Here is a 16,609-nt window from a genome sequence, read left to right on the forward strand (position 1 = left end):
TTACACCCAGCATAAGGGAGAAGTATTACTGTGTACGTGTCAGCGCATACAGAATAAGATTATACAGTATATGGGGCAATGTCTGGAAATGCACTGATCATTACACCCAGCATACAGGAAGAGAAGTAGTACTGTGGACGTGCCAGTGCATTCAGAGTAAGATTATATATGGGGCAATGTCTGGAAGTACACTGATCATTATACCCAGCATACAGGAGTAGTACTATGTACATGTCAGCGCATACAGAATAAGATTAAATATGGGGCAATGTCTGGAAATGCACTGATCATTACACACAGTATACAGGAAGAGAAGTAGTACTGTGGATGTGCTAGTGCATTCAGAGTAAAATTATATATGGGGAAATGTCTGGAAGTGCACTGATCATTACACCTAGCATACAGGAAGAGAAGTGGTACTGTGTACGTGTCAGCGCATACAGAATAAGATTATATATGGGGCAATGTCTGGAAATGCACTGATCATCACACACAGCATACATTAAGAGAAGTAGTACTGTGGATGTGCTAGTGCATTCAGAATAAGATTACATATGGTGCAATGTCTGGAAATGCACAGATTATTACACCCAGCATACCGGATGAGAAGTATTACTGTGTACGTGTCAGCGCATACAGAATAAGATTATATATGGGGCAATATCTGGAAGTGCACTGATCATTACACCCAGCATACAGGAAGAGAAGTAGTACTGTGTACGTGTCAGCGCATACAGGATAAGATTATATATGGGGCAATGTCTGGAAATGCACTGATCATTACACCCAGCATACAGGATGAGAAGTAGTACTGTGGACGTGTCAGTGCATTCAGAGTAAGATTATATATGGGGCAATGTCTGGAAATGCACTGATCAATACACCGAGCATACAAGAAGAGAAGTGGTTCTGTGTACGTGTCAGCGCATACAGAATAAGATTATATATGGGGCAATGTCTGTAAATGCACTGATCATTACACCCAGCATACAGGAGGAGAAGTAGTACTGTGAACATGTCAGCGCATACAGAATAAGATTATATATGGGGCAATGTCTGTAAATGCGCTGATCATTACACCCAGCATACAGGAGGAGAAGTAGTACTGTGTACATGTCAGCGCATACAGAATAAGAATATATATGGGGCAATGTGTGGAAATGCACTGATCCTTACACCCAGAATACATGAGGAGAAGTAGTACTGTGGATGTGACAGCACATACAGAAAAAGATTATATATGGGGCAATGTCTGGAAGTGCACTGATCATTACACCCAGCATACAGGAGAAGAAGTACTGTGTACATGTCAGCGCATACAGAATAAGATTATATATGGGGCAATGTTTTAAAATGCACTGATCATTACACACAGCATATATTAAGAGAAGTAGTACTGTGTACGTATTAGCGCATATAGAATAAGATTATATATGGCGCAATATCTGGAAGTGCACTGATCATTACACCCAGCATACAGGAAGAGAAGTAGTACTGTGCACGTGTCAGCGCATACAGAAGAAGATTATATATGGGGCAATGTCTGGAAATGCACCGATCATTACACCTAGCATACAGGAAGAGAAGTAGTACTGTGTACATGTCAGCGCATACAGAATAAGATTATACAGTATATGGGGCATTGTCTGGAAATGCACTGATCATTACACCCAGCAGACAGTAGGAGAAGTAGTACTGTGTACATGTCAGCGCATACAGAATAAGATTATATATGGGGCAATGTCTGGAAATGCACTGATCATCACACACAGCATACATTAAGAGAAGTAGTACTGTGGATGTGCTAGTGCATTCAGAATAAGATTATATATGGTGCAATGTCTGGAAATGAACAGATTATTACACCCAGCATACCGGATGAGAAGTAGTACTGTGTACGTGTCAGCGCATACAGAATAAGATTATATATGGGGCAATATCTGGAAGTGCACTGATCATTACACCCAGCATACAGGAAGAGAAGTAGTACTATGTACGTGTCAGCGCATACAGGATAAGATTATATATGGGGCAATGTCTGGAAGTGCACTGATCATTACACCCAGCATACAGGAGGAGAAGTAGTACTGTGAACATGTCAGCGCATACAGAATAAGATTATATATGGGGCAATGTCTGTAAATGCACTGATCATTACACCCAGCATACAGGAGGAGAAGTAGTACTGTGTACATGTCAGCGCATACAGAATAAGAATATATATGGGGCAATGTGTGGAAATGCACTGATCATTACACCCAGAATACATGAGGAGAAGTAGTACTGTGGATGTGACAGCACATACAGAAAAAGATTATATATGGGGCAATGTCTGGAAGTGCACTGATCATTACACCCAGCATACAGGAGAAGAAGTAATGTGTACATATCAGCGCATACAGAATAAGATTATATATGGGGCAATGTCTGGAAATGAACTGATCATTACACACAGCATATATTAAGAGAAGTAGTACTGTGTACGTATTAGCGCATATAGAATAAGATTATATATGGCGCAATATCTGGAAGTGCACTGATCATTACACCCAGCATACAGGAAGAGAAGTGGTACTGTGGACGTGACAGCACATACAGAGTAAGATTATATATGGGGCATTGTCTGGAAATGCACTGATCATTACACCCAGCATTCAGGAAGAGAAGTAAGTAATGTGTACATGTTAGTGCATACAGAATAAGATTATATATGGGGCAATGTCTGAAAATGCACTGATCATTACACACCGCATATATTAAGAGAAGTAGTTCTGTGTACTTTCGAAACCGTATAAATTGGTTGCGATCGCTTAATTGCGCATGAATCGCAACACGACATCCATTGGACGATTTGATCGTCCACGGCCATTTTATGCGAACACAGGCTCCCGCCGCATTTGCGCACACACTTGCGCAGGCGCAATTGCACATGCTCGCTATACATGCACACGCATCCCATGCCCCCTCAACTCGTCATATTGTGAATGGCGAGCCATGCTTCTGTGCTCACAACAGTTAAGCGCCATTTTTACATTACATAAACACATAAAGTTAGTACAGCAATACTGTTTAAATACTGTTTTGCGTTTCAATCGCATAGCCAGCTTTTAAGTATTATTTTCGGAAACCTTACCCCGACGGACAGCAGCCTTTCCTTACAATAAACTTATATCCCATTTAACCCTAAACTGACTGAGATACACACAATGCTATGTGTTTTAAAGGTATACAGTGAATGTTACATGTTAAATAGCAGTTATATGATATCTGGGATTAGGAATAAGATAAATGGGTCATGAGTAGTATCTACCGATTTCCCTCTGTCTCAACAGGAATATGAAACCAACAGAATGAATATGGAAGGGATCACTATCGAGTTATGAAGACCTGCCAAGAATTATACTCTATACTGTATAAATCACTGTACACCTCCCCTGTAGATTTGCATGCCAAATGTTAGTACAAAGGGATTTTTTTAACAGTTCAACCTCCAGTGACGTCAACCATTTACTAACAAATGAATAGCAACAACCATTGTGACTCAGTAATAAAGGGCCAATAGGGAACCCCTCTGAGTATTCAGCTTATGTTCAAAGGTAATTGTACACCTATAAATTGCTATGCAGTCTGGATCCCAGCCCCTTTTCTTTGCTTCCTTTTTCCCTGCCTGACCCTAAAGAAACACACAGCAATCCTGATGGACAGCTGTTAGTCTAGGATCCAGACCGCATGGCAAAATATTGGTAATTGTATCTTTGTCTTTATCCTGTATATAGCCGCATTATATAGATTAAGGCTGATTAAACCCTTTTTACAATATAGTATCTTTGTGTGTGTTGGAACCGCAAACTGTTTCTGTGTGACAAAGTTATTTTATATTGAAATGGGAGGTATGGGCTATCTGGTCTGTGCAATCAAATCTCTCTAATATCGATGCTGTTCAAACGGTATCAATAGTACGTATCAGCGCATATAGAATAAGATTATATATGGCGCAATATCTGGAAGTGCACTGATCATTACACCAAGCATACTGGAAGAGAAGTAGTACTGTGTATGTGTCAGCGCATACAGAATAAGATTATATATGGGGCAATGTCTGGAAATGTACTGATCATTACACCCAGCATACAGGAAGCGAAGTAGTACTGTGTACATGTCAGCGCATACAGAATAAGATTATATATGAGGCAACATCTGGATGTGCACTAATCATTACACCCAGTTTACAGGAGGAGAAGTTGTACTGTGTACGTGTCAGCGCGTAGAGATAGAGATTATATATGGGGCAATGTCTGGGAATGCACTGATCATTACACCCAGCATACAGGAAGAGAAGTAGTACTGTGGACGTGACAGCACATACAGAATAAGATTATATATGGGGCAATGTCTGGAAATGCACTGATCATTACACACAGCATACAGGAAGAGAAGTAGTACTGTGGATGTGCCAGTGCATTCAGAGTAAGATTATATATGGGGCAATGTCTGGAAGTGCACTGATCATTACACCCAGCATACAGGAAGATAAGTAGTACTGTGGACGTGACAGAACATACAGAGTAAGATAATATCTGGGGCAATGTCTGGAAGTGCACTGATCATAACACAAAGCATACAGGAAGATAAGTAGTAGTGTGTAAGTGTCAGCACATACAGAATAAGATTATATATGGGGCAATGTCTGGAAGTGCACTGATGATTACACCCAGCATACAGGAAGAGAAGTAGTACTGTGGACGTGACAGCACATACAGAATAAGATTATATATGAGGCAATGTCTGGAAGTGCATTGATCATTACACAAAGCATACAGGAAGAGAAGTAGTACTGTGGATGTGACATTGCATTCAGAGTAAGATTATATATGGGGCAATGTCTGGAAGTGCACTGATCATTACACCCAGCATAAGGGAGGAGAAGTAGTACTGTGTACGTGTCAGCGCATACAGAATAAGATTATACAGTATATGGGGCAATATCTGGAAATGCACTGATCATTACACCCAGCATACAGGAAGAGAAGTAGTACTGTGGACATGTCAGAACATACAGGATAAGATTATATATGGGGCAATGTCTGGAAGTGCACTGATCATTACACCCAGCATACAGGAAGAGAAGTAGTACTGTGGATGTGCCAGTGCATTCAGAGTAAGATTATATATGGGGCAATGTCTGGAAATGCACTGATCATTACACCCAGCATACAGGAGGAGAAGTAGTACTGTGTACATGTTAGCGCATACAGAATAAGAATATATATGGGGTAATGTGAGGAAATGCACTGATCATTACACCCAGAATACAGGAGGAGAACTAGTACTGTGGATGTGACAGCACATACAGAAAAAGATTATATATCGGGCAATGTCTGGAAGTGCACTGATCATTACACCCAGCATACAGGAGAAGAAGTACTGTGTACATGTCAGTGCATACAGAATAAGATTATATATGGGGCAATGTCTGGAAATGCACTGATCATTACACACAGCATATATTAAGAGAAGTAGTACTGTGTACGTATCAGCGCATATAGAATAAGATTATATATGGCGCAATATCTGGAAGTGCACTGATCATTACACCAAGCATACTGGAAGAGAAGTAGTACTGTGTATGTGTCAGCGCATACAGAATAAGATTATATATGGGGCAATGTCTGGAAATCTACTGATCATTACACCCAGCATACAGGAAGCGAAGTAGTACTGTGTACATGTCAGCGCATACAGAATAAGATTATATATGGGGCAACATCTGGATGTGCACTAATCATTACACCCAGCTTACAGGAGGAGAAGTTGTACTGTGTACGTGTCAGCGCGTAGAGATAGAGATTATATATGGGGCAATGTCTGGGAATGCACTGATCATTACACCCAGCATACAGGAAGAGAAGTAGTACTGTGGATGTGACAGCACATACAGAATAAGATTATATATGGGGCAATGTCTGGAAATGCACTGATCATTACACACAGCATACAGGAAGAGAAGTAGTACTGTGGATGTGCCAGTGCATTCAGAGTAAGATTATATATGGGGCAATGTCTGGAAGTGCACTGATCATTACACCCAGCATACAGGAAGATAAGTAGTACTGTGGACGTGCCAGAACATACAGAGTAAGATAATATCTGGGGCAATGTCTGGAAGTGCACTGATCATAACACAAAGCATACAGGAAGATAAGTAGTAGTGTGTAAGTGTCAGCACATACAGAATAAGATTATATATGGGGCAATGTCTGGAAGTGCACTGATGATTACACCCAGCATACAGGAAGAGAAGTAGTACTGTGGACGTGACAGCACATACAGAATAAGATTATATATGAGGCAATGTCTGGAAGTGCATTGATCATTACACAAAGCATACAGGAAGAGAAGTAGTACTGTGGATGTGCCAGTGCATTCAGAGTAAGATTATATATGGGGCAATGTCTGGAAGAGCACTGATCATTACACCCAGCATAAGGGAGGAGAAGTAGTACTGTGTACGTGTCAGCGCATACAGAATAAGATTATACAGTATATGGGGCAATATCTGGAAATGCACTGATCATTACACCCAGCATACAGGAAGAGAAGTAGTACTGTGGACATGTCAGAACATACAGGATAAGATTATATATGGGGCAATGTCTGGAAGTGCACTGATCATTACACCCAGCATACAGGAAGAGAAGTAGTACTGTGGATGTGCCAGTGCATTCAGAGTAAGATTATATATGGGGCAATGTCTGGAAATGCACTGATCATTACACCCAGGATACAGGAGGAGAAGTAGTACTGTGTACATGTTAGCGCATACAGAATAAGAATATATATGGGGTAATGTGAGGAAATGCACTGATCATTACACCCAGAATACAGGAGGAGAACTAGTACTGTGGATGTGACAGCACATACAGAAAAAGATTATATATGGGGCAATGTCTGGAAGTGCACTGATCATTACACCCAGCATACAGGAGAAGAAGTACTGTGTACATGTCAGTGCATACAGAATAAGATTATATATGGGGCAATGTCTGGAAATGCACTGATCATTACACACAGCATATATTAAGAGAAGTAGTACTGTGTACGTATCAGCGCATATAGAATAAGATTATATATGGCGCAATATCAGGAAGTGCACTGATCATTACACCAAGCATACTGGAAGAGAAGTAGTACTGTGTATGTGTCAGCGCATACAGAATAAGATTATATTTGGGGCAATGTCTGGAAATGCACTGATCATTACACCCAGCGTACAGGAAGCGAAGTAGTACTGTGTACGTGTCAGCACATACAGAATAAGATTATATATGGGGAAATGTCTGGAAGAGCACTGATCATTACACCCAGCATACAGAAAGAGAAGTAGTACTGTGTACGTGTCAGCGCATAGAGATTGAGATTATATATGGGGCAATGTCTGGGAATGCACTGATCATTACACCCAGCATACAGGAGAAGAAGTAGTACTGTGGACGTGACAGCACATATAGAATAAGATTATATATGGGGCAATGTCAGGAAATGCACTGATCATTACACCCAGCATACAGGAAGAGAAGTAGTACTGTGGACGTGACAGCACATACAGAATAAGATTATATATGGGGCAATGTCTGGAAATCCACTGATCAATACACACAGCATACAGGAAGAGAAGTAGTACTGTGGATGTGCCAGTGCATTCAGAGTAAGATTATATATGGGGCAATGTCTGGAAGTGCACTGATCATTACACCCAGCATAAAGGAAGATAAGTAGTACTGTGGACGTGACAGCACATACAGAGTAAGATTATATCTGGGGCAATGTCTGGAAGTGCACTGATCATTACACAAAGCATACAGGAAGATAAGTAGTAGTGTGTAAGTGTCAGCACATACAGAGTAAGATTATATATGGGGCAATGTCTGGAAGTGCACTGATCATTACACCCAGCATACAGGAAGAGAAGTAGTACTGTGGACGTGACAGCACATACACAATAAGATTATATATGAGGCAATGTCTGGAAGTGCACTGATCATTACACAAAGCATACAGGAAGAGAAGTAGTACTGTGGATGTGCCAGTGCATTCAGAGTAAGATTATATATGGGGCAATGTCTGGAAATACACTGATCATTACACCCAGCATACAGGAGAAGTAGTACTGTGTACATGTCAGCGCATACAGAATAAGATTAAATATGGGGCAATGTCTGGAAGTGCACTGATCATTACACCCAGCATAATGGAGGAGAAGTAGTACTGTGTATGTGTCAGCGCATACAGAATAAGATTATACAGTATATGGGGCAATATCTGGAAATGCACTGATCATTACACCCAGCATACAGGAAGAGAAGTAGTACTGTGGACGTGCCAGTGCATTCAGAGTAAGATTATATATGGGGCAATGTCTGGAAATACACTGATCATTACACCCAGCATACAGGAGAAGTAGTACTGTGTACATGTCAGCGCATACAGAATAAGATTAAATATGGGGCAATGTCTGGAAATGCACTGATCATTACACCCAGCATACAGGAAGAGAAGTAGTACTGTGGATGTGCTATTGCATTCAGAGTAAGATTATATATGGGGCAATGTCTGGAAATGCACTGATCATTACACCTAGTATACAGGAAGAGAAGTAGTACTGTGTACATGTCAGCGCATACAGAATAAGATTATACAGTATATGGGGCATTGTCTGGAAATGCACTGATCATTACACCCAGCATACAGTAGGAGAAGTAGTACTGTGTACCTGTCAGCACATACAGAATAAGATTATATATGGGGCAATGTCTGGAAATGCACTGATCATTACACCCAGCATACAGGAGGAGAAGTAGTACTGTGTACGTGTCAGCGCATACAGAATAAGATTATATATGGGGCAATATCTGGAAGTGCACTGATCATCACACACAGCATACATTAAGAGAAGTACTACTGTGGATGTGCTAGTGTATTCAGAGTAAGATTATATATGGTGCAATGTCTGGAAATGCACAGATTATTACACCCAGCATACAGGATGAGAAGGAGTACTGTGTACGTGCTAGTGCATTCAGAGTAAGATTATATATGGGGCAATGTCTGGAAATCCACTGATCATTACACACAGCATACAGGAAGAGAAGTAGTACTGTGGATGTGCCAGCGCATTCAGAGTAAGATTATATATGGGGCAATGTCTGGAAGTGCACTGATCATTACACCTAGCATAAAGGAAGATAAGTAGTACTGTGGACGTGACAGCACATACAGAGTAAGATTATATCTGGGGCAATGTCTGGAAGTGCACTGATCATTACACAAAGCATACAGGAAGATAAGTAGCAGTGTGTAAGTGTCAGCACATACAGAGTAAGATTATATATGGGGCAATGTCTGGAAGTGCACTGATGATTACACCCAGCATACAGGAAGAGAAGTAGTACTGTGGACGTGACAGCACATACAGAATAAGATTATATATGAGGCAATGTCTGGAAGAGCACTGATCATTACACAAAGCATACAGGAAGAGAAGTAGTACTGTGGATGTTCCAGTGCATTCAGAGTAAGATTATATATGGGGCAATGTCTGGAAGTGCACTGATCATTACACCCAGCATAAGTGAGGAGAAGTAGTACTGTGTATGTGTCAGCGCATACAGAATAAGATTATACAGTATATGGGGCAATGTCTGGAAATGCACTGATCATTACACCCAGCATACAGGAAGAGAAGTAGTACTGTGGACGTGCCAGTGCATTCAGAGTAAGATTATATATGGGGCAATGTCTGGAAATACACTGATCATTACACCCAGCATACAGGAGAAGTAGCACTGTGTACATGTCAGCGCATACAGAATAAGATTAAATATGGGGCAACGTCTGGAAATGCACTGATCAATACACACAGCATACAGGAAGAGAAGTAGTACTGTGGATGTGCCAGTGCATTCAGAGAAAGATTATATATGGGGCAATGTCTGGAAGTGCACTGATCATTACACCCAGCATAAAGGAAGATAAGTAGTACTGTGGACGTGACAGCACATACAGAGTAAGATTATATCTGGGGCAATGTCTGGAAGTGCACTGATCATTACACAAAGCATACAGGAAGATAAGTAGTAGTGTGTAAGTGTCAGCACATACAGAGTAAGATTATATATGGGGCAATGTCTGGAAGTGCACTGATCATTGCACCCAGCATACAGGAAGAGAAGTAGTACTGTGGACGTGACAGCACATACACAATAAGATTATATATGAGGCAATGTCTGGAAGTGCACTGATCATTACACAGAGCATACAGGAAGAGAAGTAGTACTGTGGATGTGCCAGTGCATTCAGAGTAAGATTATATATGGGGCAATGTCTGGAAGTGCACTGATCATTACACCCAGCATAATGGAGGAGAAGTAGTACTGTGTACGTGTCAGCGCATACAGAATAAGATTATACAGTATATGGGGCAATATCTGGAAATGCACTGATCATTACACCCAGCATACAGGAAGAGAAGTAGTACTGTGGACTTGCCAGGGCATTCAGAGTAAGATTATATATGGGGCAATGTCTGGAAATACACTGATCATTACACCCAGCATACAGGAGAAATAGTACTGTGTACATGTCAGTGCATACAGAATAAGATTAAATATGGGGCAATGTCTGGAAATGCACTGATCATTACACCCAGCATACAGGAAGAGAAGTAGTACTGTGGATGTGCTAGTGCATTCAGAGTAAGATTATATATGGGGCAATGTCTGGAAATGCACTGATCATTACACCTAGTATACAGGAAGAGAAGTAGTACTGTGTACATGTCAGCGCATACAGAATAAGATTATACAATATATGGGGCATTGTCTGGAAATGCACTTATCATTACACCCAGCATACAGTAGGAGAAGTAGTACTGTGTACATGTCAGCACATACAGAAGAAGATTATATATGGGGCAATGTCTGGAAATGCACTGATCATTACACCCAGCATACAGGAAGAGAAGCAGTGCTATGGACGTGACAGCACATACAGAATAAGATTATATAAGGGGCAATGTCTGGAAATGCACTGATCATTACACACAGCATACAGGAAGAGAAGTAGTACTGTGGATGTGCCAGTGCATTCAGAGTAAGATTATATATGGGGCAATGTCTGGAAGTGCACTGATCATTACACCCAGCATACAGGAAGATAAGTAGTACTGTGGACGTGACAGCACATACAGAGTAAGATAATATCTGGGGCAATGTCTGGAAGTGCACTGATCATTACACAAAGCATACAGGAAGATAAGTAGTAGTGTGTAAGTGTCAGCACATACAGAGTAAGATTATATATGGGGCAATGTCTGGAAGTGCACTGATGATTACACCCAGCATACAGGAAGAGAAGTAGTACTGTGGACATGACAGCACATACAGAATAAGATTATATATGAGGCAATGTCTGGAAGTGCACTGATCATTACACAAAGCATACAGGAAGAGAAGTAGTACTGTGGATGTGCCAGTGCATTCAGAGTAAGATTATATATGGGGCAATGTCTGGAAGTGCACTGATCATTACACCCAGCATAAGGGAGGAGATGTAGTACTGTGTACGTGTCAGCGCATACAGAATAAGATTATACAGTATATGGGGCAATATCTGGAAATGCACTGATCATTACACCCAGCATACAGGAAGAGAAGTAGTACTGTGGAAATGTCAGCACATACAGGATAGGATTATATATGGGGCAATGTCTGGAAGTGCACTGATCATTACACCCAGCATACAGGAAGAGAAGTAGTACTGTGGACGTGCCAGTGCATTCAGAGTAAGATTATATATGGGGCAATGTCTGGAAATGCACTGATCATTACACCCAGCATACAGGAAGAGAAGTGGTACTGTGTCCGTGTCAGCGCATACAGAATAAGATTATATATGGGGCAATGTCTGTAAATGCACTGATCATTACACCCAGCATACAGGAGGAGAAGTAGTACTGTGTACATGTCAGCGCATACAGAATAAGATTATATATGGGGCAATGTCTGGAAATGCACTGATCATTACACCCAGCATACAGGAGGAGAAGTAGTACTGTGTACATGTCAGCGCATACAGAATAAGAATATATATGGTGCAATGTGTGGAAATGCACTGATCATTACACCCAGAATACAGGAGGAGAACTAGTACTGTGGATGTGACAGCACATATAGAAAAAGATTATATATGGGGCAATGTCTGGAAGTGCACTGATCATTATACCCAGCATACAGGAGAAGAAGTACTGTGTACATGTCAGCGCATGCAGAATAAGATTATATATGGGGCAATGTCTGGCAGTGCACTGATCATTACACCCAGCATACAGGAAGAGAAGTAGTACTGTGGACGTGACAGCACATACAGAGTAAGATTATGTATATGGGGCAATGTCTGGAAATGCACTGATCATTACACTCAGCATTCAGGAAGAGAAGTAAGTAATGTCTACATGTTAGTGCATACAGAATAAGATTATATATGGGGCAATGTCTGGAAATGCACTGATCATTACACACAGCATATATTAAGAGAAGTAGTACTGTGTACGTATCAGCGCATATAGAATAAGATTATATATGGCGCAATATCTGGAAGTGCACTGATCATTACACCAAGCATACTGGAAGAGAAGTAGTACTGTGTATGTGTCAGCGCATACAGAATAAGATTATATATGGGGCAATGTCTGGAAATGTACTGATCATTACACCCAGCATACAGGAAGCGAAGTAGTACTGTGTACGTGTCAGCACATACAGAATAAGATTATATATGGGGCAATGTCTGGAAGAGCACTGATCATTACACCCAGCATACAGAAAGAGAAGTAGTACTGTGTACATGTCAGCTCATACAGAATAAGATTTTATATGGGGCAACGTCTGGATGTGCACTGATCATTACACCCAGCATACAGGAGGAGAAGTAGTACTGTGTACGTGTCAGCACATACAGAATAAGATTATATATGGGGCAATGTCTGGAAGAGCACTGATCATTACACCCAGCATACAAAAAGAGAAGTAGTACTGTGTACGTGTCAGCGCATAGAGATTGAGATTATATATGGGGCAATGTCTGGGAATGCACTGATCATTACACCCAGAATACAGGAGGAGAACTAGTACTGTGGATGTGACAGCACATACAGAAAAAGATTATATATGGGGCAATGGCCCTCATTCAGACCCACTCGCAAGCGGGCGCACGTACGTTAGGCGTACGTACAAAATTATTTAAATTCAATGGCTCGCCCGTATTTTCGTTCGCATCTAAAATTCCTCCCTAAACTCAGGCGACCCCTCCTCTAACTAACGAGCGTGCGAAATAGCGAGCGTACATACCGGAAATGGCTTGAAGGGAACGCACGCACAAGTATAAACCGGAAGTGGCCTTGTCAGATGTCGATTACCTGCTCCTTTATTCTGCCTACCTCCATCAATCGTATCATGCCAATCAATGTATCAATTAGCTTAATTGTTGTTTTTTTTTCAACACAATGCAAGAAACTTTACTCTTGTCTGTGTTTGTGTTTACCCGCAGAATACGTACGGATGAAACATTCGCTTTTATTGTTTAAAAAACATGTGAACCACAATTAAACAATTGTACTATTGCTGTGTATCCCCGCATATTTCCCTGGGTTCATTTCTTTATTTAAATTTGCTTACGCATGTCACTGCATCAAGCCTATCATAACTCTCCAGAGATTTCTGGCCCTGTTGAACACATGACTCATACACTAACCAATAAAATTGCTCCTGTTAATTTCCAAAATACATTAGCCAATCAGAAATTTTTTGCACACTTTATCAAAAATGTTTTGTATGAAAAACACCATTGCCATCATGAGAGCCTCCGCATTCACCAGGCGCGAGCTGCTGGTGCTTACGGAGGTGATGGATCGCCGTATCACCAGCCAGCCTCCACCCATCACCAACCGGCAGAAGCGCTCCGCGTATGCGGAGGCATGGTCCCGCCTGCGGTCCTTCGGTTCACGCCGCAACATCGGGCAGCTGGAGCGCAGGTGGTCAGACCTGCAACGGCGAACGCCCCGCTTGCTGGCATGCTTTCGCATGCAGATACAGGAAAGTAAGTGTTTTGTATTGTGGTTTTCATGTTTGTGTTTGTGGGGCAAACTGCGTGTGCATGTTTTCCTGTCTGTCCTATTTATTATTTGTCCTCATATCTGCGTGTGCATGTTTTCCTGTCTGTCCTATTTATTATTTGTCCTCATATCTGCGTGTGCATGTTTTCCCGTCTGTCCTATTTATTATTTGTCCTCATATCTGCGTGTGCATGTTTTCCTGTCTGTCCTATTTATTATTTGTCCTCATATCTGCGTGTGCATGTTTTCCTGTCTGTCCTATTTATTATTTGTCCTCATATCTGCATGTGCATGTTTTCCTGTCTGTCCTATTTATTATTTGTCCTCATATCTGCGTGTGCATGTTTTCCTGTCTGTCCTATTTATTATTTGTCCTCATATCTGCGTGTGCATGTTTTCCTGTCTGTCCTATTTATTATTTGTCCTCATATCTGCATGGCCATGTTTTCCCTCTATTTTTGATTTTTTCATTCTACTCCTATTTGCATGTTTTTTGTTGGTGGGTTTTTTTTTTTTTTTTGGGCCCCGGATTTGGCCAGAAACTAACCTCAATTTGTTTGACATATTTTAGGTGGACAGCCAAGACTACGCCGTCACCGTCTGGCCAGACGGCGTTCCCGCCCACTATCCCCAACCCCCAGCCAACACTCCACCCCAAATATTTCCCCTATACCCCACTCCTCCCCAGCCTTCCAAGACCCTCTCCCGGAACTGTCGGGCCTCCTTCCCCTCCGTCCCACTTCCCCCTCTCCTCCACCCACCCCTCTTCCAATTACCCCCTCCCCGGAGTCCGTCATTACCCCTCCCCGTTCTTTGGGGAATGAAGGCTCCTCCGAGGAAGAACATGGAGGGACTTCCGGATCTCCCGTTTTGGCTCCCGGTATGTTTTTCTTTCGCATTTTTTTTAAGCACAAACTGTTTGTATGTAATCATGTGTCGTGCCTTTATTCGTGATTTTTTGGTTTACTTTTGGTGATTTAGCAGTTTGCCTTTACCTCTTCCTGCTGATTTCAACATACACATATCACACCTGTGGGAATTTGTACATAGGCCTTGTATTTTTGGCAGCACCCCCTTTTTGTTTTGGTTTCTTTTTTTTAGGTTTAGGAGTGATTTCGTTGTGTTTTTGTTTTTTTAATGTGGATTCCCTATTGTTTTATTAATCCACACACTTTTCTCACCCACAGAGGAACAGAGGCGTCGGCAAGAGGTGGACGAATGTGTTGCCCAGATGCGCCAACATGTCATTGGCGTTCTTGTGGGCCTTGACCGGCTGTCTGGCATCCTTCGCCAGTATTTTTTTTTGTTTTTTTTCGTTTTCTAAATAAATTTTTTATTTCGAATATACGTTCTGGCTCATTCTTTTTTTCCAAAACAAAAATAGTTTTCCCTGACATAAGTAGACTGTTTCTGCAAGGATTTCCCTTTTTTAAAAGTTAGATTGTGTTTTGTATTTGTATGTAAAACAGCCACAAGAAACACATAACAGTAACAATGTCATTTCCCTTTTTGGGTGTAGTGTCAATTAGATATTTCTACATTTTACAGGTTCCTAGTTGGTGTGCAAGCTGCTTAGGCCAATCTTCCAAATCCAAAGGTTTGGACAGGCTTCCTTTTGGTGTGGGTTGGGAACCTGAAAACATATTTCAGTTTACATCAACTGGTGTCAGTACTGGATTACCCCTTAGTCAAATGTAAGGTGTGTTAACCTGGTTACACTTGCTGTTAACGTCCAAAAAAGGAAGACCATTTCACTCTCCAAACATTTATTCACAACATAAATGAGAAATCAAAGTGGTCACTCCCAAAAAAAAACACAGTGATAATCTCAAATACAACACATACAAATAAAATATTTAAATAAAAAAAACAATCAAGAACTGGTTGACGAAGGACCATGCCAACATGATTCCACAAACATGGTGTTGCGATATGGGTTCCAGAATATATGCCCAAAATCAGCAGATCCAGGTTTGGTAAGGGTAGCAGGAAGTAGTGAGCGTTGGAGTGCCAAAGATTATGTGAACAAACAGAAGATGGTGAAAAAAATAAAAATAAATTAGATGTTCGCAAACAAACACAAACACATTAGGTATAAACACTGTAGTTTTGGTAAAACTTACCTAAAAAATCTGGCCACCACATCATCGCGTATGGCCCCCCCACATACTGACCTCCGACCAACCTCGGGGGGGCCATCCTCAGGTAAGGCATCCTCTGGCTGCATTGGGACACCACTCCTTATGGCGATGTTGTGAAATATCCCACACAGGACCACAATTTTCGACACCATATCCGGCAAATACATGAGCTCGCCACCAGAGCGGTGGAGGCATCTGAATCGGCCTTTTAAAAGGCCGATACAGCGCTCCACCACTTGCCTGGTGGCTGTAAGTGCGGAATTATACTCACTTTGTGGGCCTGGTGTGGGAGCCAAATAAG

This window comes from Taudactylus pleione, unplaced genomic scaffold (genome assembly GCF_031769625.1).
Source record: "Taudactylus pleione unplaced genomic scaffold, aTauple2 ptg001191l, whole genome shotgun sequence".
NCBI lineage: Eukaryota > Metazoa > Chordata > Amphibia > Anura > Myobatrachidae > Taudactylus > Taudactylus pleione.